Source organism: Schistocerca cancellata, chromosome 6 (assembly GCF_023864275.1).
Source record: "Schistocerca cancellata isolate TAMUIC-IGC-003103 chromosome 6, iqSchCanc2.1, whole genome shotgun sequence".
Classification (NCBI taxonomy): Eukaryota; Metazoa; Arthropoda; class Insecta; order Orthoptera; family Acrididae; genus Schistocerca; species Schistocerca cancellata.
The window spans coordinates 661,569,248-661,585,227 of record NC_064631.1 but is presented as its reverse complement, the minus strand read 5'-3'; positions in this window follow the sequence as shown (position 1 = coordinate 661,585,227).

Genomic DNA, 15,980 nt, shown 5'->3' with positions numbered 1-15,980 from the left:
TTCTCTGTTTTGTGTGTCCATTGTAGGAAGTTATAGCTGATGTCTACGTTTATAAGGGTACTCTGCAAAATGCTATAAAATAATTGAAAGAAGCTTCATTTTGTTGTATTACATATTAAGATCTCTTCTTGTAACAGTCACGGATGGAACGTTTCAGGAATGACTATGTACGACTCTGCACGAATTGTGAGTTAATTTTATCACTATCGTCTTCATGGGAACGATAGACGTGGCAAAAGAAAATTTGAAGATTCTACTGTGGAATAAGGGTAAGGTAATTTTTCAAGCAGGTATCTGCGAGAAAAACGGCGGTTTTCTTCTGTTACATTCAAACAGATATTTCTTAACATTTCTGTTACACTCAGTCATGTCTCTTGTTACCATTCTTACATGCTTCTCTGTATATCTATTGCTAGTTTGATCCGCTCTCCAGCTGAACTCTACCATGGGATGTAAACACTACCAGTTCGAGGCCCAGGTGACATTAACGGCTACTTGGGGTTGAAAAACTGAGAGGGGCAGCAGCGTCCATGTGCTAAATTTGTATTACTGAAACACCATAATTAGCAATGTAAACTGACACGGAAGAAAGTATACGATAGTACACTGTTAGGGTGACCATATTTTCTTCAGACAAAAGTGGGACTTAAATACATTTACTAGGCCAAAAAGTGGGACAATTTTTATTTCTAGTTAAATATCATTTTTAATGCTAACATTTCTTCTTCCTCTGCAAATATAACCTTCACTGATATTTGTGTGTGTTTGTGTGTGTGTGTGTGTGTGTGTGTGTGTGTGTGTTTGTGTGTGTGTACAAAACCAAACAAAGAATGGAAAGAAGTACATTTCAAGATTTCAGAAATTTACTTATTAAGAAATGTAACATTTATAACACAGAATGTAGAAAGACATACAGTAACAATCACTACAAAAGAAGTTCTTAGTGAACACAAGGAATTTATGGTTTTGTGGATTCGACACTGATTATATTTCTTCGAAGATGAAATTTCATTCAACAACTCAGGTTTGCCTAATAGGTATGAATAGAAGTCAGTGCAACTGTATTTACTGAAGTTTAAACAGGTCAGTAAAATACACTTAACGCTCCTCACCGTAAAGCTGTTCCTCTCTTCTGTCCACTGTGACGATAGTAAGCTGAAAACTCTTTCAACATTTGCATTGTGGGCAGGGAGTGAAAAGAAGTACTGCGCTATATTAAGCGATTCTCTGAACTGTTCATTACACTGGCAAGATCTGAAAAACCTACAACATATTTCATGTGCCATCAACATTTAACATTTTAATATTCGGATAATAAGTTGCCGTCTCTTTATCTAAGAATAGATGATGAATGCAGCTAGGCGCTATCTCTGTGTAATTTCTTGTCTGTATGGACGTGTATCTGTTGCCTTTAAGATCGCTTCACACATAAATCTATACAGTAAAGTAAGGCCCTCCCAGTTCGTGGCTGATCCGTGATAAGACAGGCGGAAAATTAGATTAATGGAGGATTATTAGTATGATCTCTATTTACATTCGCTCTCTCTCTTTCTCTCCTTTATCTATGTGCAGTTTTTAATATAATATTTCATTATGTGAAATCAGCCAAATAGGATCTTTGGTGGAGTCCTTCGTCTTGGTAATCAGCGGCAGGCTTGCTGTAAGAGATCTTCACATTTATTATTACTGTTAAACACTGCAGTCAGTCGGGAGAATCAATCGTTTGGACAATTTGTTCCTTTTACGAAAGACTGCGAATTCCAGATGTGTACGAAGCCTTTTTGGACGATTTAACACAGACTCAGTGATTGCAGACTCTCTTCGACACAGCTGAAACTTCCCCACTAATTACAGGGCCAACGTGATCATCAAATGATTCAGAAAAAACTCATTCGTTCATTCACTGCAGAACAAAAAAGTCACAAACCTTATTTATGGAGGAAATTGTGTATTAAATCCATCTCCATTACATGTCTAGATCTCCGGTGATTCCACGCCTTAATTATTTTCTTTTTACGGTCTCTTTCTCTTCAAACAAACCGCTAGCGGCACAAATGTTAATTGGCTCGCTTTAGCGAGAAGAAAAGCAGAATATGTATCTCTCAGAAACACGTCAATCCCTCAACAGATACTCCAGAAGCTGTCCTAGTTACCACTCTAACAACCATGGAGAATGCATATATGCATCTCTGTTATTTCAAAGAATAAACGCATTAGAAAATACTTTGGCGTCGTCGAGCTGTCGCCGCATGTATTACGAGAAAATCAGATCAGATAACTTTTCCAAAGTGAATGAGTGTGGATGGTTTGATTGAAAATGATTAATTGGTGCGTGGTAGAGGGTATTTTCTCTGGGGACATTACAATGCCCCTCGCAGCGTGCGAAGTTTGTGAGCCTAATTTTGATTTACCGAACACACTTCGCGAGCTATCTATTAGTGTGGGTAACCCGGAAGTGATGAGTGTCAGTCCTCCGACTGAAAAAAAAAATAATTATGTCTAAGACAGACGAAGAAAGAAACATTGACAACAGAAGAAATGAAGGGACAGGTACCGCGGCTGTATTGCTTTTACGCGCATCAAGGTGTCATGTCTGCTGTGCACAACCAAAGAAGATGATCTTTCATGAAACTGTTATCAGGGTCTACCCATTCGGGAACTTTCTTAAGCAGGAAAACCTTGGAAAACCTCTTTGCCTAGACCCCCAGCCTACGGTACATAGAAGATAGGAAAGCCTACAGAAGAGGAAAAATAATTTTGAAATTGATCTCTAAAGGAAAGATAGGGATCGATTTATATAACGATTTGGAGAAGAGTGATTTGTGCCTCTAGCTAAAAAAATTTTTACAATCAATAACTCGAGTTTCTCTTTCCAATATTGTTCCCAGGACAATATCTTGCGGTGCTGAAACTCCCCCGGATCTTGTATGTCCCCGACGTCCACATTTGTAGTCGGTCTTCTACGCGGCCCACAATGGGAAGAGCAGAAGGGACAGGATACCAGATTTTTCATGCAACATTCGTTCCAAAAGAATTAGCAATGACCGAAAGGGAAACTCTTCCTCTAAAAGAACTGGTTAGGTTGCACCGTCCAAGATTCTCCTTTTTGAAAACAAAATCCCTATGGCTTCATGCATCCTTTTTCTTACGATGTACTGCAAGCAATTTAGCCATTGACTTAAGGTTTCCATTTATCCATTGACTAATGCTGTTGCCGAAAACATCATAATATTTACTCTAGTTTGAATTTTCTTTTGGACTTCGTATCACCACTTGTGCTTATAAGTCCAAAAATTCTGACACATTTTCTGTCAATGATTTATTCTTCGTAATTTAAAGGATTCATGCAACTTGCAGTAGATTTTGGATTCAAATCATCGAATAATGGAAAGTGTGGTTCATTTTATACAAGGACATAATCCATCATTTCCTTGAAAAGTCATATAATTTATCTATACTCATAAAAATTTTATCCTAAATACATATATTTCTCCGCTTGATTGCTGTAATGTAAAAGTTATTAGTAGTGAGGAATGTGGATTCACTTCTTTAATTTATTCTCTGATTCATCCGGCATTCATACATGCACATATATGGAAATGGATTTTCAAACAAAATTCCAAAGTGAACAACACCCATTAAATAACTAATAATTCTATGAATATTACTTTCTTTTGACATTCAACAATAAATCAAGAACTCTTAACGTCTAATTATGACACTTTTTTGAAGTTCAACATCAATCAGTTTCCCCTCGCGTTTGATGCGAGTCTCTTACAAAGCATATCTGTGTCGTCTATATCGATTCTAACTCTCACACCGACGTCAATTGTTTTGCGCGGGAAATTATCTTTGCGGCGTTAACCGTCACTCATTATTCACTACTTAACCGCAAATCTTCATTTCACACGTTTACACATCTAAGCGTGCACTTGAAATTATATATGAACATTCACTGGGAACCTCATTTGATTATGCAGCGTCATTTTCGAGAAATATTTCTTTCTTCTTGAAGGTCATTCAGAACCTTTACAATTCTTGATGACATTAGCAATGCTAAAGTTCTATGTTTGCCCAAACACAGGTGAAGCCTAACTCCACTATCTTCTTTGCAGCACTCGATAGTAATAGTTAGTCACTATTTCTACAATCTGTGTCACTGATTAATTATTTCAGTTTAAAGTTTTCTAACACTAAACACACACAGTTTATTGTTATGTTTTTACGAACGTTCATCTCTGTCATTCGCAACACCATTCCTCCCTATCTTCTAATCTTCATTAAATTTTTTCAAGTCGTTATGGGAAAATAACCCTTTAATTTCGTTAGATCCCAGGTATGCTAACAGATAAGCCCCAGGGTTCGGAATTTGTAGAATGATGTATGGGCCAGTATATAATAACTTCCATTTCTTTATACTCTTCTTTATTAAGGATGATTTGGTATGTCTTTTGACTAGTACCTTCTCTCCGACGTGGTACGCCTGTACCCTCTTGATTAATTTGTCATATTGTTGTATTCTCCGATCAGCCTTTTGCGTCATATTTATGATGGCTTGTCTTATTTTTTCTTCCCAAGGCATCTCAGTTTCCTGAGTTTTGGGCATATGTTCAGTCCAGAAGTTTTCTTCTTTTGCCTCGAACATCAATTCATGAGGTGTATATCCAGTGGAGGAGTGAGGCATGTTGTATATCTGCTCAATATTTCCTTTTGAACTTGAGCCTTTAACCTCCAGGGAACAGGATAGAAAGTTCTACAATACGCTTCGTGCAGCTTAACGTAGATATGGCATATGTATCCCTTAATAACTCCTGGCCTTTTATCAAAAACGTTTTCATACATTAATAATAATTCATTGGGCTGCTTCTTCTGATCTTCGATAATGCAGTCGGATTCATTTAACTTTTCGAACACTAACTGACCGAAATCTTCTTTGACTTGGAACTCATTAATTACGTGCTCTTTAGAATTTTGAGCCATCCTGATTACTTGCACACTGATCCCACAATTATATTTTCTCGTAAGGCTTTTTTTTCAACAACTCCAACTCAATTTCTTGTTTATTAACATTCAACCAAATTTTTCCTGTTTTAAAATCTATTTTGCATCCGTATTGACGTAGGCTGTCGACTCCGATAATGCAATCTACCACCAAATTTTTCACTAGGAATGTGCTTAATATTGCTACATTTCCGAATTCCACACCAAGTAGTGACTGCACCTTTACATTAGCCGATCGAGCCCCAACGGCGCCTATTATTTTGCAATTTTGAACTGGAAATACTGGTACTCGTCTTATATTTCTGATCCTGTTGAATAGTGCCTCCGAAAGAACATTTGTGTTTGCAGCTGTGTCTAAAACCGCCACTATAGGTACGGTCTCCATAATGACTTGCACTTCGGCTACTGCCACCTGTTCCTCTTCCTCATCTTGTGGTTCTAAGTCCTCGGTCAGTTCATCTGCCAGTAATCGTCCATCACTATACGTTAGCATGGGTACACATATGGTTGCTCCTCAACCAATTGTTGACCGCTCCTCCGGGGCACGAGTGGGTCCTTACAAGTTTGTTGGATTTTGATTTGTCTGCTGGTTGACATCATCCGTCACTTCGGTAATTACCGGTTGATTCATAGATATCCGTCCCCACTGATGTTGGCTATTTGAATTCATTCCTCCCAGTTGATTCCACTTTCTATTATTGTTATTATTCCAGGCATGGGGTCTGAAATTTCTTTCGTTCCCCCACACGGGGTTGTATCTTTTCCCGTTCCTGTTGTTCCTTGAATAGCCCCTCGCAAGACCATTGCCGGGATTACTATTGAGATTTTGAGGGGTTCCTCCATTATTTAACGATCTCTGTTCATTCCTACTAAGTGTCGATTGATCGCCATTGGTATAATCCATACTTCCACTTTGCCTACCGTTTGGCGGAGGTTCTATCGCCCTATATCGGAATCTGTTATCACGGGCTTTCTGGTTGTTCTCTTCGATAATATCTATATGGTCTAACGTCGTGAGGAACGATTCCAAGTCTTTGTCGTTGCCGTAAATCAATTGATTCCGGATGCTAGTTGGTAGTCTTGTCTTAAGTATGTTTATTATGTCTGGCAAGGGCATAGGTCTGTTCCAGTATCTCGTTTTATTTATATATTTTTCGAAATACCTTCTAAGGCTTCCTTTCGAAAAGGAGAAAGGCTCTGGGTAGAGCACCTCCTGCCTTAGGTGTTCCTGTAACCCTTCTGACCAGAACTTTGCTAAAAACACCTTCTCAAAATCGTCATATGTCGGGCAAACAGAAGTCCTGTCCGAGGCCCAGATCGCCCCCGAACCTTGTATTTATCCTGTAACAAAACTGATCTTCTGCCACTCCGACCAATTTCTGGGTAGCACTCCTCTGAAACTTCGAATAAAAACAATTGGATGGACCCGCTTTTGCAAGGTTAAAAATCTGGAATTGCCGATGCTTTATCATTTTTTCTACAGCATGGCAAAGGCTTTCGCAATCTCCGTTAGATAAGAATTCACGCGAACAACCAGCTTGTGGCAATTTAATGTTTGAATTACTTGCACAAGTCGGTATTGTGTGCGAATGGGCAGTAACTGGCTCTATAGTCGCTGCCAACTTCTGCTGCTGCCCTGTATTCATTTGTTCTGAGCTTTGTTGTGAAGCGCGCATCGACTCTTCTATCGTTTGTTTCCAATGTTCCAAAGCAGCACCTAACTGCTTTCGCACCTCCTCAAGTCGTTTCGCAAAAAAATTCTCTTCCTGTTTGCCAGATAAACTCTGGAATGCTGCCTTAACATTTTGCTCAACGTTTTCACACATTAGCCTTTTGTTTTCTAATGTGATTTCGGATAATTTACCCGTTAATACGTTAATTTGGTGGTCTATAACGTCTTGGCGCTCTGTCAGATGTTCAACGCTTTCCTTTAGGTTAGTCTGTGTACGTGTCAATTCAGGAAGTTGCGCAATTGCACATGACATGGCGTCTTGCTTTTGTACTAATTGCGGAACCATTTCCACTTGTTCCCGTACAGTATCTATCTTAATAGCCACATACTCCATTTCGACACGTACGCGGTGAGTAGATTCCTCACATTGTGCTTTCACCAATTCTATTTGCGCAGTTAATTTTCGTTCCGTCTCTTCGGCCTGATCTTTGAGTTCCTTGGTCTTCTCCTCTATCCGCTGCTCTAATTCGGAAAAACTGTCTTGTAACTGCTGCTTAATCTCAGTCTGGACTAATTTCATCTCTTCTTGAGTTTGAGTGACTGTCACTAATTGTGCTTTAATGTCTGTTTTCAGATTTTCCTGCCCTTCAGTAACTGAGGCTAATTTCGTATTCAAATCATGTTGCCCTTCAGTAACTGAGGCAAATTTCGCATTAATGTCGGTTTTCATGCTCTCGGTTATCATCTGCATCTGTCTCATGATAATTAACAATGGATCTAATCCCTGCTGCGTACTTGCTGTTACACCTCCAGCCATGTCTACAGGGCGTTCTATTGCGCTATCTGTAGCCATCGGTCCTACAACACTTCTTACTGCTTCATTATTATCAGTGCTAACAGCTGAAGGCTGATGCGTGCTGCTTTGCTCTGCTTGACTCATCCTAAACATTGCCCTAGTTAAAACCATATAAATGTTCTACTGTCACTATATATATAACTCTCTTCTACTGTCACTATATGGAACTCCGTTCACACAAGAGTACTTCTGTGTCTACTTTCTTAATGTACATATACAGATAAATGCAACTAGGACAGTTCAATCAAAACACTTCAAATATCTACCATGAACACAATTAATCAATGATCAAATATCAAATAACACTAAAGAGAAAAGCATATACTTCAACTGTACTAGCAAGTTTTAATAATAAAAATATAGATCTGGCCTTTACTCTGCACCCAGCGTGCTGTCTTTCGGCTTTATTTGTAGATCCAATTATATCACCTGTGAGTGTTTCCTCTCTTTTCCAAGCGTCAGTTAGGTTAGCTCGTCGTAGTTGACATGAAACAGAGAACAAAATTATTTTAGCAACGTCCAAAAACGTGTCCTGTCACGGATTGGCCATTTTCACATTATAATGTTCGGATAATAAGTTGCCGTCTCTTTATCTAAGAATAGATGATGAATGCAGCTAGCCGCTATCTCTGTGTAATGTCTTGTTTGTATAGACGTGTATCTGTTGCCTTTAAGATCCCTTCACACATAAATCTATACAGTAAAGTAAGGCCCTCCCAGTTCTTGGCTGATCCGTGATAAGACAGGCGAAAAATTAGACTAATGGAGGATTATTAGTGTGGTGTCACCGCCAGACACCACACTTGCTAGGTGGTAGCCTTTAAATCGGCCGCGGTCCGCTAGTATACGTTGGACCCGCGTGTCGCCACTGTCAGTGATTGCAGACCGAGCGCCGCCACACGGCAGGTCTAGAGAGACGTCCTAGCACTCGCCCCAGTTGTACAGCCGACTTGCTAGCCAAGCTACACTGACAAATACGCTCTCATTTGCCGAGAGGATAGTTAGCATAGCCTTCAGCTACGTCATTTGCTACGACCTAGCAAGGCGCCATGACCAGTTTATATTGAGATTATATAATGTATCAACAAGAGCGATGTTCTCCAATTATGGTCTATAGCTAAGTATTACATCAATTCCGTACTTTATTTATTAGACTCAACTCCTTTAATCTGTTCCAGACCTCACGCCAGTCTGCGTGAGCTTAAACGCATGCTATTCAGCTACAAGTCATAGTGGATTGGCTGTCGGGTCAGTCCACTACAATTAGTATGATCTCTATTTTCATTCACTCTCTCTCTTTCTCTCCTTTATCTACGTACAGTTTTTAATATAATATTTCATTATGTGAAATCAGCCAAATAGGATCTTTGGTGGAGTCCTTCGTCTTGGTAATCAGCGGCTGGCTTGCTGTAAGAGACCTTTACATTTATTATTACTGTTAAACACTGCAGTCAGTCGGGAGAATCAATCATTTGGACAATTTGTTCCTTTTACGAAAGATTGCGAATTCCAGATGTGTACGAAGCCTTTCTGGACGATTTAACACAGACTCAGTGATTGCAGGCTCTCTTCGACGCAGCTGAAACTTCCCCACTAATTACAGGGCCAACGTGATCATCAAATGATTCAGAAAAAACTCATTCGTTCATTCACTGCAGAACAAAAAAGTCACAAACCTTATTTATGGAGGAAATTGTGTATTAAATCCATCTCCATTACATGTCCAGATCTCCGGTGATTCCACGCCTTAATTATTTTCCTTTTACAGTCTCTTTCTCTTCAAACAAACCGCTAGCGGCACCAATGTTAATTGGCTCGCTTTAGCGAGAAGAAAAGCAGAATATGTATCTCTCAGAAACACGTCAATCCCTCAACAGATACTCCAGAAGCTGTCCTAGTTACCACTCTAACAACCATGGAGAATGCATATATGCATCTCTGTTATTTCAAAGAATAAACGCACTAGAAAATACTTTGGCGTCGTCGAGCTGTCGCCGCATATATTACGAGAAAATCAGATCAGATAACTTTTCCAAAGTGAATGAATGTGGATGGTTTGATTGAAAATGATTAATTGGTGCGTCGTAGAGGGTATTTTCTGTGGGGACATTACAAACTGATTCCATTGTTCACTGTCTGTTTTCACTTGTTGTTTTACAAATGACTGTATATGAACTATTTCATCAAATAAGAGGTTGTCGTTTGCTAGAATGCCCTTTTCAATTAGCCACATTAAAGTATTTTCAACTGCTGGTTCTGTGAGCATCATCCATGAGAGTACAGAAAACTTAGCTATTCCCTGTAACCATGAGGATAAATAATCTACTGAAGCATCATAAAACGTTGATACAGCTACGTCAACGTTCTTAACAGACTGGTCATCACAATCATTCAGCAGTTTTTTTTACACTTAGTGGTACAAAATGTTCATGTTTCCTTGAATTTAGACTTGTCAAAGCTTTATTTAAGACTGATAATACTTCACATATGGAATAATTCTGTTTCTCAATGCTCAGAATGGATTGTTGGAAAACACTCATTTGTGAATGTACAAAAAGTAAATAACATTCATTTTATAGGATCACTGAAAAAACTCTTGAAGATTTCAGGGCACTTTGAGTTAGACTGATACAAAAAGTAAGATTTCAAATGTTCATACAATTTCAAGATCCTTTCTATGCCTGGCAACAATGAAAGCCACACTGGTTTGGATAAGGAAAGTAAGTTTTTGTAAGTGACACCAACAAATTCACAGAATTCAGTGAGTTCTGCAACACAAGTAGAAAAAATATGAAAATGGTTGTACAACTTCATGACGATGCAGTCACTGTCAACAGGTAAAACATCACAAGCACTTTGAAGTGTGTTATGAACAACATGTGTTGGACAACCTATGTCAACAATGTTAGAGTTTTTTAATTTTTCTTTCAGATGTGTGAAAACATTATTACCCTCTTTATTCATTAACCCCCCAAAGTGCAACACACTTTGAGATGATACTGAATGACTGTATAACATGAGAAAGATAATTGGAAATTGTTTCGGACTTTTCGTTCTGCAGTTCATCAAGATCAAGCAATTTCGTCTGCAGTCCACCCTTACTTACAGAAAAATGCTGAACTATCACAGGAAAAATTTTCTGATGCCCATGGTTGCTAGCATCAGTAGATATTGAAAAGTATTTTGTACTGTTTACAGCAGCTATTACCCGTATCTGGGAATGCGGAGCTATAACATTGTTGGTAATTGGTTCACACTTTGTTCTTCCACACGAAACATTTTCTGCAATCTTAGAAACAGGAAATTTTTTTTTGTTTAGTTGTACACTGCAGTCATTAGAACGATAGCTTTGGTGGTGTTTAACAACATGGAATGACAGGGTTCCTTCTGCTGCAGCTACGTTTTTCTGTTCCTGTGTATTTGAAGTTACAAAATATCTCGTCACTTTTTGCAAGGAACCTGCCGATCGAAGATTCTTCCTGTGTTTCTCTGATTCCACATGATGCTTGAGATCTGCAGCACCACCACGAGACACGGATGCAGCACAGTTACATACGTTACATTTTGCTGAACAGTCATTGTCTGTAGCAGTGAAGCAAGGAAATTTCCTCTGAAGCTCTTCCGAAAACTCTGATTTTCGTTTCGGCATCGCCACGACGTGCTAGCACTTCACGAAACTGACACCGAGTGCTGACAACAATGGCAAGCAAAAGCAAAGAAAATAAGAGTATGCAACAATTACAGTGCTCAAGCTGTACATTATCTGGGGTTGCCAAAGTACGGAATGTCAGTTTCAATTGATAGTTTATAAAATCGACACTCAGCAAATATTTTAACCACTTTCTAAATGTCTGAAAATAATCCTTGAAAATCGGGACAAATTGCTTTCTTTTTAAAAAAAGTCGGGACAAATTTTTGAGCCTCAAAAAACGAGACAAACCCGATTAATCAGGACGTATTGTCACCCTATACATGGTACATTCACATTAATGATTCCACCGCCTATGTTCGACATCAACGTGCAATAAGCGTTAAACGTCCCCTTAGAACAATTATACAAGACTGTACTTAAACTGGCACACAATATTTTTAGCGCAACGCAATCTGACTTTCAAAAATCCCTACAAAAGAATGGCCCTGACTAACATTAACCTATACCTTTAACGAATTACTTACCTCACCAAAAATCTTCGTTATTCGAACTACTGCAATACAGCGAGCGCCACTACTGCCAGCTAAATAAAAGATTCAAACTACAGAAGGCACTAACTACTGATAGGCCTAGTTAGCAAATGAAAGATTTTAATAGAGAACAAACAATGTATTTACCTTAATAGTGTTGAAAAACCATAATATACATAGCAGTTCATAATATCCAGTATAACAAATTTGAAAACTCCGCCATCTCTCTCCCCACATCCACCACTGCTGGCGGCTCACATCCAACTGCGCAACGCTACGCGCTGTTAACATCCAGCTGCCCAACACTACAATGGCAGACAACAATGCAAACTAGCCACAGACTGCACACAGCACAGCCAGTGATTTTCGTACAGAGCGCTACGTAACGTTGCCAACATAAACAGCCTACTTACAAGCGCTCACAGATAGCGAGTGGCAGCACTAACAGTGGAGGGTGTATAAAACGTGTCGGAAACACGCGAAAAAACAGTGCAATCTTTGTCGTAATGCGGAAACGGTCGTCCAAAAGGGTGTGATCATTTGCTTCCGGGCCGAAGGTTGAGACATTTCTAAAATGGCTAAGATTATAAACTGTTAGCGTGCCGCTGGGGTTAAAGTACACATTTGCCTAGTAAAATGGCGCTACCCCAAAACGACGCTGAGGCAACTGCCGTTGACCACGACTGTAGATGACAGGGGTGAACGGCGGCTGCAGAGGTGTCTACGGACCGAACAGACACGTAGCTATTGAGCAGCTCACCGTTCCAACGAATGGATGCTCGTAACAACAAAGTTAGTAATTATCTCACAAACTGCTCACTTGCAGAGGCGTGTTACCTGGAACGTTTTGGTTTCTACATTGAGCAATCACGTTAATGTGACCGTATGTCAAAATACTGATTCACCACCTTTCGTAGTACGGACAGCTGTGAGGCATGCAGGAAAAGAGTCAGTGATGATCCGGAGAACTTACAGTTCAGCTGTCAGGTGTGAGGTAAACCCAAACCATTTGGACCGTAGTGTCCCTACAGGGCTTTGGGATCGCAATAAGCTTTGCCTGTTTCCACTGGGGAGGGAAAAGGCCACTCTGAAGACAGCACCACCTGGTCCTGGTGAATAGGACCAGGGGTTTACGTGGTAGCTGACGGAGATGTTCGTTGACGATCCCATCCAGACCGGGGGCCAAATGACCACGTTTCATTCCGAGGATTTGGAGCACTTCTGCCGTGGACGTAAGGCGAGGGGCTACAAGTGGTGGTCTGTTTCGGAAGGCGGCCACAGCTGTCAGGATATCATGGTCAACCTGGAGTTCGTCAGGCGTGGGGTCCAGGACGAGCAGTTGGTTTTGGGCATCAAACGCATGACGTACAACTTCCGCAGTTAAACAGAATGTTATGTTCAACTCGTTGTAGTGATACGAATATTTTGATTAGTTACCACAAAGTTGGACGTGTGATACTGAGATAATGTTAGGTATTTATATACTTTTTTTAAAACTGTCAATGGTGGGAAGGGCTTATATTTCGTGATATATAACGTTTGGTTGCGTGTCGCTGAGATTTTTCTCGGTGGCGGCAACTTGTGACAGGAAGTGAGAACGAAGTTGTTTGGTTTGACATAGGTAAACAAGGCAAAGATATGACCAGACTTTGTGCAAAATCGAAACTACCTGAAAACTGTCTTTGTTAGAGACAAATTCTTCTGTTGTTCCTGTGGGAGGAGCGTGCCTATATCAGCTGGGTTGGCAACCTGTCATGAAACAGTGCAGCAGATTTTCTGGAGCTAACCGTCGAAGACAAGCGAATGGTTTTCGGGGTAGAGCGAGGAGTCTACTAGTAGACGGATAGTGCTGTAGGCGAGACGTGTCTATGTGAAGGCTGGGCCTCTGTTTTCGACGCCGTGTGCGTGCATCAATGTGGTCACCGTCACCACAGTAAGCTGTACAGCAAGCGTGCGGGTTAAGCCTCCGTGCATAGCAAAACTCCGGTGGAATTGTTCCATTGACTCCTCCCGAGCTGATTAAATTCCTGTGCATTTTCATTATTATAGCTCGTGCACTGAAAAGTTGAGAATATATGCAGTCTTTCCTAGGAATCCGTATTTATTAACTTCTTTGCATACCCAAACAAAATAATAGATTTGGAATTTTTATGGAAATTCAGGTTCGGCTTGAGCAAACAAAAATTCTTCTTGTTTGACACTCTACAGGTTTGAGTGATGCTCCACCATCGTCAATGTGTTAATTTATTTTCTGTCAAGTAACACATAAGAGAATTTCCTTGACTCCATGCTGGTACATATAGTTTTGGTATAATCACATACTGATGTTTGTGTAGTTGTGCGGGTTTGCACTGGAGCTAATATTATGCTGCAGGTTATCATCTGCAAATGATCAGGATTTTTCGATATTATGTTACATATATTGACTAAACTGTTATGTCCAAAATGAAACTACCTATTTTTCCGCTTACTGCTGAGTTACAGTAACGTCGTTGTATGATATTCTCTGTCAACACTCATTTGTTGCTTAGTTATATATCTGTCAGCTGCAGAGGCCGGCCGGTTTGGCCGTGCGGTTCTAGGCGCTGCAGTCTGGAGCCGGGCGACCGCTACGGTCGCAGGTTCGAATCCTGCCTCGGGCATGGATGTGTGTGATGTCCTTAGGCTAGTTAGGCGACTGATGACTTCAGAAGTTAAGTCGCATAGTGCTCAGAGCCATTTGAACCATTTGTCAGCTGCAGAGAATTTTTCCGGGTTGTATGGCCGTGGTCCTTCGAGCTCTTGAATCCCTGACGTTTCGTCCAAGGCTACGTTGGACATCTTCGGAGGTGCTCCTGATTGTGCTGAGTCTTGCCGACTTGCCGACAAGACTCAGCACAACCAGGAGCATCTCCGAAGACGTCCAACGTAGCCTTGGACGAAACGTCAGGGATTGAAGAGTTGCCAGGCCACGGCCATACAACCCGGAAAATTCTCTGTAGCTGAAACATCCGCTCGTGAAAGCCTTCATTGTCTTTATCTGTCGTTTCTTAGTTTACTGTAGCAGTTTTAGAGAATGTTGTAGGTATTACGTTGATAATGAAAGAACTTTATAACTTGCTTACTGCATGGGGGGAGGGAGAGGGGATAGACAACAAACATTACAAACAAAGTAATCCAGAAAATTAAAGCAAAACGAAAGAGACACCCAACACAGCAACACAAAGATCAACACTAACATATGAACGTAGGTACCCGAGCATAAACATGCAGAACACAAACAGACATAACACATCTGCACAAAACATCCACAACATCAATCAAATGGCACACACTCATCTGCCACGCGACACATCTGGCATCTATCAACTCGTATATGTAAGCTGACAGTCAGTTTGTATCAGTTAGACAGGTAGAAATTTCGGCATTATATACACCGAACACGGGCACTTAACTGCTGCAACAGTCATTCTACATTTGCGGATCATGTTATGGACATGAATCACAGACGTAAAAATCCTTAAATGCAGCAACAGCCCTCCTCAGCACCTTACAGTAGAATAAAATTACCACATACGAAAACCACAGTAAAAAGTAGGGATTTAATGGATATACACTCCTGGAAATTGAAATAAGAACACCGTGAATTCATTGTCACAGGAAGGGGAAACTTTATTGACACATTCCTGGGGTCAGATACATCACATGATCACACTGACAGAACCACAGGCATATAGACACAGGCAACAGAGCATGCACAATGTCGGCACTAGTACAGTGTATATCCACCTTTCGCAGCAATGCAGGCTGCTATTCTCCCATGGAGACGATCGTAGAGATGCTGGATGTAGTCCTGTGGAACGGCTTGCCATGCCATTTCCACCTGGCGCCTCAGTTGGACCAGCGTTCGTGCTGGACGTGCAGACCGCGTGAGACGACGCTTCGTCCAGTCCCAAACATGCTCAATGGGGGACAGATCCGGAGATCTTGCTGGCCAGGGTAGTTGACTTACACCTTCTAGAGCACGTTGGGTGGCACGGGATACATGCGGACGTGCATTGTCCTGTTGGAACAGCAAGTTCCCTTGCCGGTCTAGGAATGGTAGAACGATGGGTTCGATGACGGTTTGGATGTACCGTACACTATTCAGTGTCCCCTCGACGATCACCATTGGTGTACGGCCAGTGTAGGAGATCGCTCCCCACACCATGATGCCGGATGATGGCCCTGTGTGCCTCGGTCGTATGCAGTCCTGATTGTGGCGTTCACCTGCACGGCGCCAAACACGCA